The sequence below is a fragment of the Labrus mixtus genome, chromosome 10, assembly GCF_963584025.1.
Source record: "Labrus mixtus chromosome 10, fLabMix1.1, whole genome shotgun sequence".
Taxonomy (NCBI): domain Eukaryota; kingdom Metazoa; phylum Chordata; class Actinopteri; order Labriformes; family Labridae; genus Labrus; species Labrus mixtus.
In genome coordinates this window covers 2,652,278-2,672,327 of record NC_083621.1, presented here as the reverse complement: position 1 = coordinate 2,672,327, position 20,050 = coordinate 2,652,278, and the positions used below count along the sequence as shown (strand labels likewise).

At 41.6% G+C, this 20,050-nt stretch overlaps 1 protein-coding gene across 6 annotated transcripts in view; it reads left to right on the top strand.

Annotated features, from left to right (window-relative positions):
• Positions 1-20,050, top strand: part of si:dkey-237h12.3 (teneurin-3) — a 186,729-nt gene that overhangs the window by 51,504 nt on the left and 115,175 nt on the right. The gene's annotated exons all lie outside the window — the stretch shown is intronic.

Sequence of the window (20,050 nt, the reverse complement as noted above, 5' to 3'; positions counted from 1 at the left end):
AATATGACATGCGCTATGTATTGTGGGTAATGTATGCAAACACGGGTTACCCTAGGTGTTGCTGTTGGGGTGTTGACTTGGCTTTGATTAATCATTTGGGGGTTGACGTCACGGCCTCGGAGACAGAGATGGATTGAGGCGCTTAGCGGACCAATGGCTACAAAGACAAAGAGTAATTGTTGTGTAGCCGGTGGTGGCCAATGTAAGCAGAGCAGATGCATCAACAGAGGAATAAGTCTGAGTGTCGGAGAGGGGTCACACAGCGACACACCCACATACATTTTACAGGTGACAGGTAAATACGAGCAGGTAAATGCAACGAGGCTTTTTCCCTCCGCCGGCGTTGCACCTTACGAGGCCTCAGGATGAATTATCCCGCGGGCCGTAAGGTGAGTTGTGGAGGAAGGCGGGGTCTATTTTTAGCTGCCTGAGTGAGAGCCCAAATGATGAATTGCATTGCAAGTTTATTTGTTCATTTTTAACGCCCATCAGTTGTATAATTCCAAAGCTGCAGCCTCGTGGTCGTATTAGACTCGGCGTTAGCAAAAGGATGTTTTTTTTATTTTGCCTGCAGAGCGGCGAGGAGGGGGTAATTGAAGGGGTGGGTGTGCTGCAGAGGAGGTGGAGATATTGTGATCCAGCCATCTTTATATGTGTCAGTGGTAATTAAATTGAAAAAGTGGGTTTTTGTCCCTGGAGGAAAAAGGCGAATGTACTTTCCATACATACTGAGTGGTAACTGTTAGAGGACGGCGGGGGGGTTAGGGTCGGGGGGGGGGGACGGGTTGATGGAGGCGGGGATGGTGGTAAAGTTTTAATGGTGACACTCAGCACATTTGCAATCAGAACGGGAATAATAACTTTAATAAGATAAATCATAATGGGCTGATGCTTTTTGTTTCCTCTGTGGACTTGAGCTGCTCGGCATTCACATTAACGGTGAGGTCTGAGCAATTTTTGTTTTAATTTTCTTATCTCATGTTTCACCGGGGCGGCTCGGCTCTCCTCTCAGCCTTACCGGCAAAACAACTCGTCAGGTCTTCAGGGTCGACCGGAGCCTTCCACAACAAAAGGCTTTTGTGCATTATGGTGTGGTTTGTGAATGAACTGTTCCATAATTGATGTAATGAAAGGATGAACTGTTGTTTAATTTATGTAATGTCTGAATGAGGATATTTAGTTTATTGTGCACTGCTGCCTCCCTCCATGTGGACCTCCTGATTTTTATGTTCTCTGCCACTAACATCCACTCATGAAGCACATCAGCAGCTTGAACTCTCAGAGCTTAACATCAGCAGAAATCACAAAAAAAAAGCTTTTTGGTATGTTTGATTCTTAAATCACTTCAGCTCTAAATCAAATAAAGCATAAAGATTTACACAAATGCCCCCTAAAATGAGAATTGACAAAAAAGAAATGAAGAAATGTTGATTTTTTTGTGTGATATTTTACAAAATATAAGATTCCTAAATGGTTCAGAATTTCATTTTTTAGCACCAATGCTACGTTTATTTTTTTTTCTTATTTAATTTCGTTACTAAAACATAAATCGATCAATCGCTACATAGATTGTTTTGATATACTTTATAAATGCCACAAGGGGAACTCACTTTAACACTCTGTTATTGAGACATGCTACAGTACACACACAGGCTGAAATACACACACACGTGCACAAACAGGATCCTGTGCACTAATGGAGAGACGTGAGGGGGGGCTTCACATGAAAGAGCCTCCGAGTAGATTGGGGGTTCGGTGCCTTGCTCAAGTGCACCTCAGCAGTGCTCAGGAAGTGAACTGGCACCTCTCCAGCTAACGGACCAATTCTCAGACTTGATCCACACCGGGACTTAGCAATTAGCAATAGCAAAAACACAGCTTACAAAAAAAATAGTTTCCACAGTCATGAGCAAGATGCAGAAATCGAATAAAGTCATACACACAAAGTAGCATTTACCACACAAGTGATCATACACAAACACACACACACACATATATATATATATAAAACTGTGCAAAATATGACGATTTAAGAGAATTATTGTTCCATGAAGTAGCTCGCCAAAATCCTGAAATATTGGGGTGGACAGATGAGCAAAAACTGGATTGGCGGTTTAAGTTTGATGTGTTTAAGCTTGCTAATTTTGTTTCAAAAGCTCGGAAAAGAAGACGAGATATTCTGTTTTATTAGTTTGTCTTGCTTTTTCTTTCTCTATTTGTTTCTTGACAATAAATATCGTCTACCTAGTGCACTCTGATCCTGGAACATTTTAATCTATGGTGTCATGTAAGCCCATGCGGGCTGTGCATATGAATGTATGTATGACACAATAATAAAATAAAACCTTCAAACTATAAAAAGTAACAATTCGTATGCTTGGGATAATAGATAGGTTTTGAGTTTTAGAAGTAGAGACAGTTGTGATGGACCTCGAGCTTGAATGGGCGACTCTCTGTTTCCCAACCCAAGGCCCTACAGGCCCCACCATACATGCATATATATATATATATATATATATATATACAGTATATAAATGCAGCCTATTTAGTTAACACATAATATTTATGACCTATGCATGTGGATCATTGCCTCAGTGATTGAAAGGCTAGACATTTCCTGCTTCTGCCTCCTCCCGAAGAATAAACCTGACATCATTTTTTTATTCATTATCCTCATATCCACTTCTGATATCATCTTAATAAGGTTTTGGGGAATAATGTGAGTGTGAAATTGTCCACAGAGTGATGTCATGTGGGAGACGGTGAGCCCTTGTTTTTAATTAAAACTCAAATAAAGTGGAGGAGGAATCAGCACACCTGAAAGCTTCAACAAGTCGATACGGGGGGAAAAAAGTTAATTAAAATGTAGAAATAATTACAAAGGGGAAACTTAAAAAATTTGAAATGAGTGGAATAAATCAAATTGTAATAAAAGGAAAGACAACTACTGATGTAACTGGTTTGTATGAAACTGCATAAAGTTCAGTTTTGTCTTTGTAACACCTGATGGTTGAGTTGACGCAGTTTGCTCCATTTTCTGGATTTGACTGTTTAATTATTTTGGTTCACTTTGTCAAACACGACATCAGACTGTGCGTTCCCCTTTTTTTTGTAAAAAAAATATCAAGGCTAGATTACAGAGAGGGTGCTGCAGCTCTCGACTCGAAAACATGAACTAAAGCAGAAATGAGTGGACAGATGGAATTACACGAGTGTGAGGCTGTTAAAGTAACAGTGATGCAGAAGCAGGGAGAAGAGCGCACACTTTAACAGGCTTAAAAAACCCCGGCATTAAACACGTAATGACTTTCTTTTTTTAAAGATTAAAGTCATTTATTTTACAGTTCTCGCTGCCAAAGGAAGTGTTCCCATCCCCGACTTTACAGAGTAGAAATAGTGTGCACCATTACAAGTTAAATACTTTCAAACTATAATTAAAGTCAGAGTACGTCTGAATCATGAGCACATTTTCATTTCACATTAGCAAAGAGCAAAAGGTGCTTAAATGCCTCCACGCTTTAAAACATGTTATTGTAGTACTATTTCTAATTAGCAGTTACAGAAGTGATAATTATTTGATGTGAAAATAGCATTGTTCTGTTAAGTTAAGGTGTAAGTGGAGCTAATGACTTGAGCTATTTGATTAACTTTTGATTCATTTAATCTTTAAATGATCATTCATGAGCTACATTTACATGAGCTACTACAGCTAATGCATGCATTGAAGTTAAAACCAATATGATCACACTACATTGATTAAACTTGACGACTCTGAAAGATGTCGAGGACTCTGTAAGATGTCGAGGACACTTGAAGACATTGAGGACACTAAGATATCGATGAATCTGTAAGATGTCGAGGACGCTAAGATGTCGAGGACTCTCTAAGATGTCGAGGACACTAAGAAAACGAGGACACTAAGATGTCGAGGACTCTGTAAGATGTCGAGGACACTGTAAGATGTTGAGGACTCTGTAAGACGTCGAGGACACTGTAAGATGTTGAGGACACTGTAAGATGTCGAGGACACTGTAAGATGTCGAGGACACTGTAAGATGTTGAGGACTCTGTAAGACGTCGAGGACACTGTAAGATGTCGAGGACACTGTAAGATGTTGAGGACACTTGAAGACATTGAGGACACTGTAAGATATCGATGAATCTGTAAGATGTCGAGGACACTTGAAGACATTGAGGACACTGTAAGATATTGAAGAATCTGTAAGATGTCGAGGACACTTGAAGACATTGAGGACACTGTAAGATATCGATGAATCTGTAAGATGTCGAGGACACTAAGATGTCGAGGACACTAAGAAAACGAGGACACTAAGATGTCGAGGACACTGAAAGATGTCGAGGACACTAAGATGTCGAGGACACTAAGAAAACGAGGACATTAAGATGTCGAGGACACTGAAAGATGTCGAGGACACTGTAAGATATCGAGGACACTGTAAGATGTTGAGGACACTTGAAGACATTGAGGACACTGTAAGATATCGATGAATCTGTAAGATGTCGAGGACACTTGAAGACATTGAGGACACTGTAAGATATTGAAGAATCTGTAAGATGTCGAGGACACTTGAAGACATTGAGGACACTGTAAGATATCGATGAATCTGTAAGATGTCGAGGACACTAAGATGTCGAGGACTCTCTAAGATGTCGAGGACACTAAGAAAACGAGGACACTAAGATGTCGAGGACACTGAAAGATGTCGAGGACACTGTAAGATGTCGAGGACACTAAGAAAACGAGGACATTAAGATGTCGAGGACACTGAAAGATGTCGAGGACACTGTAAGATATCGAGGACACTGTAAGATGTTGAGGACACTTGAAGACGTTGAGGACACTTGAAGACATTGAGGACACTTGAAGACGTTGAGGACACTGTAAGATGTCGAGGACTCTCTAAGATGTCGAGGACACTAAGAAAACGAGGACACTTGAAGACATTGAGGACACTAAGATATCAAGGACACTGTAAGATGTCGAGGACTGTAAGATGTCGAGGACACTGTAAGATGTCGAGGACACTAAGATGTCGAGGACACTAGGATGTCAAGGACTGTAAGAAGTCGAGGACTCTGTAAGATGTCGAGGACACTAAGATGTCGAGGACACTAAGAAGTCGAGGACACTGTAAGATGTCGAGGACACTGTAAGTTGTCGAGGACACTGTAAGATGTCGAGGACACTGTAAGATGTTGAGGACACTGTAAGATGTCGAGGACACTGTAAGACATCGAGGTCACTGTGCAGACTAATTTAAAACACTTTGTGCTTTTTAATCAATCAAAATGTCCAAATATTTGACTTCCAGTTTGTCTCCTTCTCCCCCTTTGACTAAAACAAAGCTGGTATTTGTTCTGAATTCTTATAAAAGTGTTCTTTTAGTAGTCCTGACATGTGATTCTGTCGTATTTAACTTCAGTTTTAAAGCTTTAGGCTCAGTATATTCAGCTCTAGCTCTGGTGACAGTTTATTTTATCCAAGGGTGCAACAGTTTAAAAAACATCACCAATGTATTTCAAGCCCCAGGATATTCAGAGGTTTTTAATCTGTGTCTGTCTGGGTTGTGTCCGTGTGTCTTTTCCGACCACATAACTGTGTGCGGTTGCCTTGTTACGCAGACAGGATCCACGAGGTAATGATCATCCCCGCCATGTAATGCTGATGGTGAAGAGCCAGAGCCCCGACTCCTCAGCTGTTTACTGCAGACATTTGCGGGTATCATTATCCAAACAGTGATGCCAGTGGGTGGCTACCAGAGCTGGAGGTGAAATAAGCCATTTAGCAGCTTTATGACAGCAATCCCCGGCCCTCGCTGTTTTTCACATCCAGGGTCAAAGCTTAGCAGCCATCTAATCTGCCTCAGTCCCACAGCTTTCATTAGCCCGCCACTTGATCGATCAACGGTGCTGCCAGTGTCAAAGTTTGACGCGTTTTTACATGAAGGAACATGATCATGAAGCCTGTTTGGATGCTAACTGTTGTTGCCCTTGTGTCGTCTTTAATTGACGTTTAATATGAATTCAGATGAGCATGCTGCCCTGTTGACATCAGTGTGACATTACATTACAGGGATAGTTTGGCTGCAGACTGAAAAGTTGAAGCAAACTGTCTCACTGTCAAGAACAACTGAAATATGTCTTCCTGTGATGGTGAAATACTTTCCCAAACTTGACTGCTACAACATGTTGCCATCAGGATTGGGAGTAACTTTTTTTGGCTAAGCTAAATGTTACGTAATGTAGTCTTCTGTAAAGGATCATGCAGAGTTTTTCCCACTATAACAACCCTCTGACTTTACATGTTCTCCTCTTATGTACGACAGGAAACAAATGTTTGACAGAATATCGACTTTGATACGACTTTATTGACTCATTTTATTTCTTCAGCTCATGAAAAAGTCCCTCCGATCTTGCAGTTGGACCTGTTGTGATAAGAAGGGTTGACTGTAAGCCCCCTCAAGATTAGTCTGCTTAGCCGTAATAATCCAAAGAGAACTGAACTCTTCTGGATAAGGATTGGAGCACAGCTGACAGCCCTGTGACAACATTGTAAAAGTTTGACTGCAGACACAAGCTGTCGTACGGACATGTTCTTTCTGTGGGTGTTAAATACTTTTCAAAACTTAACGACAAGTTATGTTGAAGTCTCGATTTGCAAGTCAGTTGTTTTTCAAACATTTTAAGAATGTGACTTGTGTCAAGGTGCATCATCGAGAAATGTAAAACAATGCTTGTCATTGCACCTTGAAAATGATTCAGCATTGGGATTTCATTTGAGATTTCAGCTTGTGCGCACCTTGAAGTAATCTAGACCAGGGGTTCACAAACCTTCCGGCTCGCGACCCCCAAAATTAGGATGCCAGAAACTGGGTACCGCCACTGACCCTGGAGGTGGTTGAGGTGTATAACGCGGCAACACTCAGCACTAAAAGGCCTCTTCAAACACTGGAGACAGAAAAGAACAACAGGCTAAACATAATATTACACATAATAACAATAATGGCAAAAATGTAAAGTTCCAGTGACACTTCAAATTAAGGTCACAATATTCATTATTAAGTAGATGCTTATTAGCATGCTAACTAGTAGCATACTGGCTGCTTATTAAGCACTTATTAGTACCTTTATCCACATGACCATAGTCTGTATCTAATAGGTAATTAACTAAGAGTTTACTCTGCTAATTACTGATTGTTGATAGTAAGTTAGGAAGTTGCTAAACATGAATTATGATCTTGATATGCTTTGCTTAGTGTGGCTCTTGATGTAAGATAAAGCTTTTTAAGATCATAAAGTGTTACTAAAATTTAAAATGATTTTTAATTTGTAATCAGTTTTTTCTGAAAGGTATCAGGTGACGCATCGCTTGGTGGCTCCTGACCTCTCAGATGGTCCCAATCCCGAATTTGACAACCACTGGTCTTGCTCACATTGCATTCAGATCTTATTTACACCATGCTGGCATCCCTGCATACGTACGTCTTTATACTGTTCTGATGCTGATGCCAGGTGTTTTTGTGGAGAACATGCTAAGGTATGGAACAAAAACATGAGAGATACAGATGCATTCTTGATGTATATTGTAGCATGTCCTGGACATGCAAAAAGGGGTGAATAACTTTACTATAGCTAACGGAAGCTCACCACACATTAGTTCACTAATTATTGAACTAAATGAGAGCTCACTCCCTACCAACCTGCTAGTCTACTCTTTCCTAGTGGAAGGAGCTGTGTAAAATTACTCCTCTAACACCCTTTGGAGGACAGATGAAGAAGTTATAATCACAGCCCCAGGATTATCTGCCTAACATTCATTTCTAGAATAATTAGATTCAAGGATAACCCCTGGTACAGGACTCTAGATTACCCCCCAGAGAGGGAATAACTGTGAACTCCCCCCGCTAGGATGTTAGGTGTGTATGAAGTGTGTAATATAAATCAGTAAGACAAGTGTGCTGTGGTGTGACTGCTCAAAACTTACCTTCCGAGGTACACGGGGGTCCTTAAGGGGAACTTCCAGTCTTTGTGGTGTAAATGATTTCAGTCAGAAAATGATTTCAAAAAGTTTCCAAAAATGTATTAAAAAATTTCAATGCAAATACAAAACAGTAAAAGAAAAAGAAAAAAAATGGAAAAGAAAATGAAAACTCAAAGACCAAAGTCTAAACCTGTGAGTGTAGACACTGTGAGGTTTTAAAAGATCTTGGCTCAGAGACTAAGTCCCAAAATGGGATTTCAGAAGTCAGAGTGACGTGGATTCGTTTAGCAAAGCAAAAAGGAACCCCGATCAGATTTTCTGCAGCGTTTTTATAGCCAAAAAGTCTCTCTTTTTTCAAGATCCTGTAACACCTCAACCATGCACGTTCGCAGAAACGTGATGCATCCAAAGGTCATGCCAAGTTCATGACATGAAAAGGGTAATACCAAGTTCATATGTGGTTTCAGCTCGAAGACCGTGAACCGAGCAGATACACAGAAGAGCTGATACTCAGAAACGCTACACGCCTACGAGCTCCTATGTGGTCTTGCTTCAATGTATGGCACACTTATCTTGACCTCACAGGAGCGTAGGCACTACGAGTGTGTGTCAGTTTAACAGGAAATGTTGAAAGCAGAAAAAGGTTATGACTTTATGACATATGTATTAAATGATGAAAGAATATTAAAAGAAAAAAAAAACTAATCCAACAATTGCATAACTCTTTCTGATCTTTCAACAATATGCAAAGGCAACCTCAGATAAAACAGTTTGTCATCTGGATCAGAAGTCTGGATAGGCTTTCCATAGCAGATGTAAACAGGGGTTTAAATCTTAAAGCTCCTGTGACGAGGTTTTAAGCTGGTTATGAAGTGAGCTGAAATTAATATTAATGCCTTTAGCAGATTAGAAAACAAATGAGACAATTTGCATAAAGATGTAATATTTGTATGTAGTTATTTTAATACCTGAAACCGCTTGAGGGTGAAACAAAGCAGAAATAACTGCTTTTTGGCGACACCTCCGCCATACTGAAGTCTTCCGCTCTCCTCCAGAGACACACCTCCAACCCCCCTCCACTCGCATTTGCATGAAGGAGTTATCAACTGGAACGCACCATAATTAAACACCATTAAGCGCAAGCAGTGGACAAAAATTGTCCTTGGCTCTCGGTGCAACCACCTGTGTCCTGCATTGTTGTCTTAGCATGCTAATGTTAGCGCTCTTCAGTTAGCTTGTAGCTCCATAGAGCACATAAATTGACCGAATGAGTGTGATAAAAACATTTATGTGACATCCAAATAATCAGTGAGTGTGTTCTTCTTCTTCTCTCTAGTTCTTGACTAAAACAGCTTTTATACACAAGGGGAGGAGCCGGCCGTCCCGTCCATGTAAACACGGCTCTGACAACAACACAGCCAGCGGGACTCGAGCTCCTCCCTCATTGTAGACAGTCAGGACTCAGAGACACATTTACACAGGATAGACTTGATTTCTGATATATGTATGTGTACAACAAGATCATCAAAGAGATAAGATAAGGGGTGCTAACATAGACACAAACCAAAACTTCCTGAAAGGGGCTTTAATGATGTTATCCATAAACTAAATATCAGATATTTTTAAGAGATTCCCGCAACCTTCCTTTGTTTTTCTTTTTCCTGACGGTTTTTGCTGAGATCTCAGAAAGGCGGTTCATAGGTTCCATCTGCCAAATGCCACGCCTGTCATCGCATTTGCATACAATTGGACATGTCAGACTTCCTTGGCCCCTGCTTTCATCCGCCTTCACATCTTTCATAATCAGGGGCAGTGGATGGGAACAGAGGCGAAGAGGAGCTTTTTATCCCTCAATAAAAGGCCACTTAGGCAGATAGTTCTCCCCAGACTCATCAGCTTTGGTCTTTTTTTCCCTGGCACCACATGAAGGAATTTGTGGAAGAGGGCAAACATTCCATCTAATTAAGGATACCTTTCATATGAGCTCACCTTTCTCCCCGCGTAATTTCTCTTTTCACCCATCTCTTCTCCCTCTCTCTCCCTCCTGCATCTCTCGCCCTCTGTCTTTTTCTCTTTTCTTATCATCCGTCATGAGAAGCCCAAAGGTGCCCTTCGCAGTTACTGTACCTCTTTGGTGAGCTCGTGATGCCTTTTGAAATCATCAGCTTACCCACGCTTTGATGTTGCCTTCAAATAGCTACTAAGCAAAACTTTGAAGTCGCGACCTAGATGTGGCCAAGAATGTCGAATCACCACCAGCGAGCCCATCAGTTCAGTAAATGTTTTGTTTGCAGGCACTGAGTGCTGCACATCATTAACGTGCAGCATGAATGGAGTGGCAGCAATTTGAATTTTTTTTTTTTTTTTTCTCCAGGAATCAGCAGTATTTGTTTTGAAAAGTGAAGGGGAAGAGAACGAGGGCTCTGTCTGACTTTGTTCTATTTCTGGGGCTGGCTGCTGGAGGATTACTGCAAGTGGCAGAGTATTCATTATTTAGATGGCAGCAGAGGAGTAGAGGAGCGGGTGGTTTCATAAACCACTTGACTATGACATGTGTGCTGCTACAGTAGACGGAAAGACTGAAGAAAAAATAAAAGTTTCACTTGGTAAAATGTTCCTCCTAGAGAGGGCACTTGTAGCCGCTCTCTGTCGCAGACTTGCTGAGACAGTCGACACTAACTGAAACTGATGGAGCAAACTCAGATTGATGGACTTAATGGATGAAATCTTTGCCAGTTCTCTGGGATTGCTCTCTATATGGGCTTTGAAAGTCATGAGGCATCCATGCAGCTGGTTCATGGTGCATGTAGGATGTGCTATTATAGCTATATCATTGCTTTTAAATACAGCTTCTTTGCTGCTTGTTATTGCATTCAGAATGGCGGAGCTGAATGAGGCCGACAGGAAATCTTTGTTGAGCCCGGCTGATTATGAAATAATGACCTTTTTGTCTCCCTGCCTGTAGTTGTAAAAGAGAAAAAAAAAGATGGCTGACAATATCAACTGTGACAGTTCAAAGTGGCCTTAGAAAAAAAAATAAGTTAATGTGAAATGAGAAAGCAGTGACATTTATGTGTGGTAGAAAGATGGCGGCCAATGTGGGGGGGGGGGGGGGGGGTGCACAACAGTGGAGGCATCTCCATCGTGCTGAAGTGTTTACCCTGACAGTGTTCAGCCCGGACACAGAGAGGGTCCCGTCGCTGTGATTAATGCACTGCCACGCCGCCATAGTGGAGGATGTCTCTTGGCGGTCTCCTGCCCCTTTCCAGTACTCCTCCCCGATATTTCACTAATGTGACTCGACAATGAAGAGATTGATAGAGATCATTATGCCGCTCTCAAAGAGTAATGTCACTTCCCAGCATGATCTAGCCGGCTGCTAATTCAACCACTGCTGCGGTGTAGCATGTGAGCAGTGTTGGTGCACATCCTTACAGTACATAAAACTGTGCTGGGTTAAACCAGAACCTGTGACATTTTCCGGATCCCCCCCCCCCTCTTGCTGTTACCACAACCTCCCAAAGGCTTGTTTGCATATTTAGCGTCGGCTACAGAGCCTCGGGATGTCTGTATCTAGCAAAGGAACTTGACACTGCGAGTATTATCACACCAAACAAGGGAGTCAGCCTCTCACCTCAACACTTTGCGAGCTATATCACTATTTCCCCAGTACTCCCTGTACAAATAAAGGTGTGAGGGTCACTCATTTGTTTTCCCTCGCTCCGAGTCCTTACGGCGAGGTTGATTTGTTTATCTGTATGTGTTTAGCTCCTGGCCCCCAATCTTCTGAGGGAGAAAGAGGTTTAGCATTTAAATTGGTTGATCCGCCGCACGTTTGCTAAACCTGTTTTTAAAGCATTACACTGATGAAAAGCAGACGCTAATCCCTGCGGGTGTGCGACCTTATCTGACTAAACACCTGACAATGAGATCCTATTGTCACTCTGGGAACACAAAGACTCTCGGTAAACGTGTCTCTCCGTCGTTATTGACCTCCCCTGCTCAGCACTACTGTAGCCGCGGGGGTTAGCTCGTCGCTACAGGTATGATTTACTGCGTGAGGACTTCAGAGCTTAGACTTTCATTTGACCAACGCGTGATACTTAAAAGTCTTTCAAACTCCTTTTATCCTCAGAAAGTTATAAACCTCTGATAGCCCCGTCAAACGCTAAAGGTCTGCTTGCAGTAAGTCCTCTGTGTCCGTCAATGTCCAGACCTGAGTTAGCTGGCTGCGTTAGCATACTAGCCTTCACATCTAATCCCTGAATCTCCAGTATGCATTTCTGCTCTGCTTATATTCACACTAACTGATCCTCTACTTTCACACTTCCCTTTGTATACTTAGCCAGACAAGACATTTAGTCAATATTGTGGCCCATGAATATGTAGCAGACAAAGTGGCCTTCACCTGGATGTGGCAGATGTGATTTCTAACTAAATCATAGGGATTACATTATTGACAGTGCCTTGAGTCAACATCAGGATGAGGTCATTGTCTTTTGTTATTTGCACAGCGTCCGGGCATGTCGAGGTTTCAAAGCAAGCAGAGCGCACCTCTCTGGTGTTGAATAATTATTATCTTAGGTGGTGAAATTATCATAATTCGATGTTAAACAGCGTATCTCGATATAATCAGAGCACCGGCAGCGTGAGAGAATACTGTTTGTGATTCACTGTGGTATCAGATTCTGTCCTGCATTACAGATTGAATATATTGACTGTGTGTGCTGCATGTTAGTACAGATGTCTTGTGTCTTAGGACCATTCTGAGCTCCTTTTATTACATTTCTTTTTGGCAGTTTCTTCAAATTATTCAAGCACAGATTGTGTTAAAGTGCCTGTCATGATCCGGCCAAGGCCAAGACTGAAAAAGAAAAAAATATCTTATGAAGACACACAGGGGAAGCTTATGCAAATATTGTCGGTCCCATTGTGAATTATGGCTGAAATATGATACTGGGAACAAGTGTGACTGCAGACTGTGGTGCCAACTGTGGCTTTCTGCTGCTGTATCAATATGCCTTGTGCTGTTTAATCTGGTCAGGAGTAAAGAATATACTGTGTGGTCATTCAATATTAATCCCAGCCAGGAAACTTAACCAGCTGCCGCCTTTTATAAACTGTCAACGTATGGTTTCCCTAAGCCATATGCTGCCCGCTGCCGCCTTTTCTCTCAGATTTCACTTCTCAGTTTCCATTGTCAGTCTCGTCTTGGCTTTTTTATGATCCTAATTCTGATGGATGTATTCCAGCGTGAAATGACTTAGCCGGGTGTGAACGCTGACCATCCTTTGCCTCCCACTGCTGCCATTTGGTGAGCGGGAGGGAGAGAGCACAGGGACCGTCAGAGGAGACATGAGAGCTTGTGTGTTGACGACGCACCTCCCTTATCTAATTGGAGCAAAGCAAACATGATTAGGGCCCCAGTCTGAAGGACGATCGGTGTCTTCCACTGCACGAGGCGTTTCGCCGCCGTGCGCATTCTGCTGAGTTCGCTGCTGAGCTCTCTTTTTTTGTAGGAAAATTTCCAAAAAACTCCTATAGGCTAGCTAAATGAAATATTAGGTTGTCTGTTATTCATGGCAGGGGTTTTCATCTTCAATCCAAATGATGAGGATGTGGATTAGTGAAATTTGTTGTAAGGGTTTTTTGGTTTGTGTTGATTTTGACGCCCTCTATGGACAAAGCGGTGCATTGTATCTCTTCCTTCCAAGATTAAAGGTGACATATCCTCCTCCTCTTCAGTTTAAATAAGTCTCAGAGCTCCTCAAAACATGTCTGTGAAGTTTCTTGTTCTAAATCCACTCTGATCCTGCATTTGATCATGTCTATAAACCCCTCTATTTCAGCCCTGCTCAGAACAGGCTGTTTCTGTGTCTGTACCTTTAAATATGTAAATGAGCTGTGTCTGACCACGCCCCCTCTCTGGAAGAGCTTGCATCTCGGGCTTTCTCGCTCCATGTCCTATTGTTTACGGTGAGAAGGCAGACTCAGAGGGCAGAACAAACACCTAGCTGTGGGAATGTCACCCACCTGGGGGAGGGGCTACTGCCCTTTGTGATGTCATGAAGGGAAAATCTCCAAACGGCCTGTTTGAGAACACATTTTCTGAAAAGTGGAGCAGGCAAAAGACGGAGAGGATGAGGATTTTCTCATCATGGGGGGTTAGTAGACAGACTAGGGACACATATTAGAGTTAGAGAAACATGGTGAAGTTGTTTTGCAGAATATGTGACCTTTAAAGGTCAATTACATGGGTCTCTGAAACAAACAGTCATTTTTTAAGATCAAAATGATCATATCCTGTCTGCCAGAAATGCTCACCTTGTAAATTAATTTTCCAATTCTACACACAAAATACCAATATGTTTTTTCCCAATGGGTTATTGCTTTCACCTGAGGCTAATATTACCATACTGAGTTTAGCGATGTGTTGATTCTGATCATATCTGAAGCTGTGCTATGTGCAACTTGTGAGTTATAAGTAACAGGCATCATAATTTGGTGAATGCAGTTGAATACTCTCAGCCTCAGAGTTATTTGTAAATGTGCAACTCAATTGATAATGATAATGAAATGGTTTGAATCCGTGACCTTTTATTGCTGCATCTGTTATTGCTCCAAACTGCATTATTCTGTGTGAATGTCTTCAACAAAACGCTTCGGTTCAAGGATAATTCATTCATTTTCATACTGTGAAAATTTTCAAATAAGGCTTTGCTGTACACAGGTGTTGTGTAATTAAAAAACTCCAGGTGCATTCCATGCAAAATACCTTCTTTTCTCTCCATCAGACTCTACCTTTTTCAGATAATCGAGCAACACACATGAATACCGTTTCGGTCTGTAATCATCAAGCACAATGTATGATAATTATTCTTGATTTAAAAGCCCAAGGTGGGCAAAATGAGCCAGCTCGTCTGTGTTGAACATTTCCTCGCTTTCAGTCGAGTCATGACAAATTCACATCATGTTCCCGGCAGCACAGATCCAAATTTGATGCAGTTCAGATGTAGAGGAGTGAGAGAGGTGCTAATTGATGCCTGCTGTGGCATGAAACGCAAATTGCATAGTTTACAAGTACAGCAACCAAACTGCAGACATACACAGCCCCGCCGAGTCACATGAAGAGGCTAAATGGAGACTGTGCACAGAGAGGCATAATGGATGCTGTCGACACCCGGCTGCTACCTGTTCCCTGCCATTCTGTTGCACTTACGATGGTAACACCATTTACCCACTCACGTTATAATGTCACACGCACATTACACATTCACCTGAGCTAATTTACTTGTGTAAATGTATCTAAATATATTTGAAGAGCTGTTGTTTGAAGGAAAAATAACTGAAATTAACACTCAAACTGTACAGTATGCTGGAGCTGCAGAACAGGAGCCTTTTCATTGGCATTATGGAAGCAAAGGTTTCTGCAGGTTCATCGTATACTACACATATCCTCATCAAGCCATTAAATGGCAAAGATGCTATTTGTAAGCATTAGCCCAGAATGATATGTTTTGCTTCTAATGATATGCGCTGCAGTAAAAAAGATCAAACATTCAGTTGATGTTGTTCCAGATTGAGTCACATAAGTAGGAATGAAACAATGTGCACTGTTTTGCAAAGGAAAACGATTAAGCTGTTGCAGAAATTGCACTCTTGACTCTTTTTTTTGGAGACAGATTTGAATGTGTAAGCCAAGCCAACTGTAGGAAACGGTTATCAGTCTGCTGTGCGTCTGCCTCATGAAGTTGTTCTCCATGGTCTCTTTCATTTTCATAAATATTCAAGATATTAACCACGCGCTGTAAAAAAAAACAAAAAAACACAGCAGGTTTTTCATGCCTGCTCCAAGCAAGAAAGTAAGCAGGCTGAGAGATTCCCAGCCAAAGCTTTCCTGTGTCTGTTTTTCCATTTCTCTTCCACAGAGCCCATTCTGTTAAAGGCATGCTGACACTCTGTTATCATTAGAGCTTATTTGGAACGAAGGATTCACAACTAAAATGTACCATCTAATGTATCGACCTTTTCTATAACCAGTGATAGTGTAAAAAGGAGAGAGACATCTTGTTCAGAACATTACTGATCCAACAAAGGTGGAAAGAATTTGCTCTTTGCAAGAGTTGTGTTTGTGTCATCAAAACAGTAATGTCATTACTATAAGCTACCAAGATAGTTTTTTCTTGTCTATTTCATCGGTCATTTTGAAAACTTTATCCATGCTGGTGCTTTGGTTTTGGAAAAATGTTAGCTGGTTGGACCTCAATTTAGAGTTATTTTTTATTGTGTTCTGTGATTTTCCTAATAATAAGATGGCGAACATAATTACCATCAAGCTAATATTACACCTGCTAAGCTTGTTAGCATGTTGACATAAACATTAGCTCAAAGCACGTCTGGGTTCAGCCTCACAGCTCGACTATATGGACTTTAAACGTGTTCTAAATGTTAGCTCTCAAAATGCTGCAGCTGTGAATTCAATTACTTCTCTTTCTACTTTTAATATTCTTACTTTCTGTGTTATATAAGGTCTGAAAAATCAATATTACTTAATGTACACCTAAATAAAAGCTCAGAGCACATCTACTCTATTATAATTAGGACGGCTCATTTTTTCAAAATGCTGTGGAAGGATGTTACCTTCAAGGCTTTCTCATAGATCATCTCTCCTCAGTGCCATATAATTCCTAAATAAGATATACTGTGTGTCTTTCTTGCAAGCTATTTGTTATAACATCCTGACACTTAATGAATATAAAGTGTGCTCAACTAGGTTGCAAATGTGTGTGTTTGAGTGTGCGCAGAGGGCGGGGTGAACGTTGTAGGAAGACAAGTGGTTGATGAATTGTTTTTATCTGACTTGCTGTGTTGGGGAAAAAAAACAGCCTTAACATATGGGTGCAGGATTGGATAAATCCGATGAAGTATAGATTCAGGGCTTTCTTTTTTAGTGACCATGTGTTTTAACGCACGGTGTCCTGAGAGTTGTTTGCACGGGCAGCATCTGTGAAACACACAATAGACGCTCTCTTGTTCATCTGATATGTTTGATACACACTGACCCCTTGTCATATCACCGTGTTGCATCTCTGTGTGTATTTACAATATTTATTTGAGTCTGGACTGCAAGCTGCCAAGCTTATTAAAGCGCACAGACCTTTAAATATAGGCAAGAAAGCCCTGAGAAATGTACCTTTGATAAGCCTCAGCTTATCGCCCACACGTTTCATTCCCAACCCTGTTCTCAGAAAGAATCGGCCATATTACAGGCTACCTTCAACCATTGTAATTTCTCTATGCTCATCCCTTTGTGTGCGCGTGTTCCTGCAATTCCCTCTAAGGCAGCCTCTGGAGAGACAGCAGAGGAGGTATGTATGAGCTGGATGCCTCCTTGACAACACCTTGGAGGTAAAAATCAATGTCTGCCAAACAAAGTGAAATGTTAGGCTGCAGCCAATACATGACAGATGAGGCTTAGGGTGGTATTTTCTAAGGTGAATGAAGACTGGAACGCAGGCAGCGCTGTCTGCTGTTGTCAAGTGGAGCGGCATTAAGAGTTATTTTGAAGGACAGTACAGCTGACTTCCCTGACTACCTTTTTATTATTGATTAGCATGCAGCCAGACACGTGCGAGAGTCCCTCTGAAATGAAGGTGGATGCGGCTGAAAATTTAGAACAACTGCACGGCAGATTAAACTTTAAAAGCTGGTTTGACTAATTGATTGTAATGCCGGGGCCACTCAGGAGCCCTCGCCTACTAAAATGAAGTGATCTTGATTTGAGTGGCTAGATCATCACATTAGAGTCTGTAGCTCCTAGGATGACTAAAACTCTCTGATAAGTTACAACATTTGACAACTAGAGAGCTTATAATTTTCACAAGTCATGCCTGTGATTTTTTTTCACACTTTTCATTTTCAATGCGCAGAACAAAGAGTTTGAGATTGAACCCAGTTTCCTCAGGGTGCTGCTCAGTCTACTCTGCTGAATAGTGGCTACAGAAGCAGCAGGCTAGCTTTGGGAACCACTGTGTTGCTACCTCATGCATGATCCGTCTTCAAGACTCCAGCAGTGACCTCAGCACAGAGCCGTGGGCCATATCATGTTGCTGATTGAGCATGCACCGAGCCTCAGAGGGTACGCAGGTTGCATCTTAGTTCTTCTTGCCGAGGGATGCAGAGGGTGTTCTGACGGAAAATTCAAAAAAAACATCAGTAGTGCTGGAAGGCTTTTTCTCACTGAGCTTTAAAATGTGTGTGTGTGTGTGTGTGTGTGTGTGTGTGTGTGTGTGTGTGTGTGTGTGTGTGTGTGTGTGTGTGTGTGTGTGTGTGTGTGTGTGTGTGTGTGTGTGTGTGTGTGTGTGCACGTGTGAAGACTGGATATGGGAACATGTGCTTGCAAACATAAAAGTTTATCGTTCATGCCTGCGGAGGATATTGACGTCTCCAGCACGACCCTCCTCACCGCCATAATGCACTAGTTGGTGAGCAGCAGAAAGAAATACCAATGATTCGTCCTATTATTATTCTCGTCTTGTGCTCTGCTCTGTGGCCAAGAGTAATGCAACAGTCGGGTATCAATTCATAGCCGTGGCCTCAGGAAAGCTCTTTGGAAAGCAGAGGGATTTTCAGCCTGTGCACAGTAGTCCCCGCTCTGCAGCCAGACATTGTAAGACATTTTTGGCTGGGTGAACTATATGTGGGAATATTTGGAGGAGACTGTTAGGAGGAGATATAAGGGCAGTAAAAATGCGTCGTTTGTTCATTGTTGGTTATCATGCAAAAGAGGCTTGTATAACAAAGCAACAATAAGTGATGAATCTGAAACTAATGGGTTTGTACTGTGAAAGACAATGTGCTTCTTTTGCAATAAACATGTTTTACAATGTTCTCTCTGCTGGTCTATAATATGTTCAGTGTTCAGTTTTTCTTTTTGGATGTAGTTGCTGCATTGAGAATTGTAAACATGGTTTCATCTAGAACTGAAATGGTTGGTTTAAAGCAGCCGATTTTGTCAGAAAATGTATCGGTAACTATTTTCATTGTCCATAAATAATTTTCCACTGACTGCTCATTTATGTAGAAATCTGATTTCCTTCGTCCTTAATTTAAATATTCCGCAATTGGACTTTTGATCACGCTCTCAGCTGATTGTGATATTTATCATCAGATGAATCCATACTTGAATAATCATTGTTTCAGTAATGCAAATACATGATACCAAGATTAGAGATGTGGGTGATTTGGAGAGAATTGGGAGAATTACTCATTTGATTAAACTAATAATTAGTAATTCTACCAATTTAGGTTTGCAATGCAGATCAAACGTTATGTCTGAGCAGCTGCCCGCCACTAGCTGGGGATGTAACTTTGGTTAAGGGCTACTGCCATACTGCCATGATGCTGAACTGCCCAGGTGTAAACCACCAGTGGACAGATGGCATCTCATAGAGCGGAGCAGTTTCGCAGTATTTTAATGGAGGAAAAATTGAGAGAGAGTTGTATGTATGCTGTGCCGAGTTAAACTGGCGGATAACCTCTACCCTGGAGCCATGGGTAACCAAGCACATACATATGGATGATAACATGAAAGGAGGACAGAAAGCTGATGGTGCTAGCACCGCTAATGTTAGCCACACTCTGCAAATCTAAAAGCTAAAGAAAATGTGCTCAGTATTTACTTTTTCCTGAGTGTTTGTCGTATTTAAAACTAGTGGGATTGTCTGTAACATCTGTGCTGTGCTTTGGTCAAAATATAACATGAATCAAGCACCAGAGGAGGTTTGTGACCCTGTATAAACCAGCTCTCTCAGAACGCTCCGTTTTGGTGTGTTTGTCTCTTTAAATGTAATGAGCCCCCCACCCTGAGTTTTCCCCGTAGACATCACTCCTCTGTAGAGAGAATAAAAATGGCGGACCAGCCTAAAGTTTTGTTCTAGGCTGGGGGTGGAGTCCATGGGTGGAGATATCAGGGGAGGGGAGGGGATTTTTATTTACCAGAATCCCACTGTGACATCACAAGGAGAGCACACCTGAAACAGAGATTTG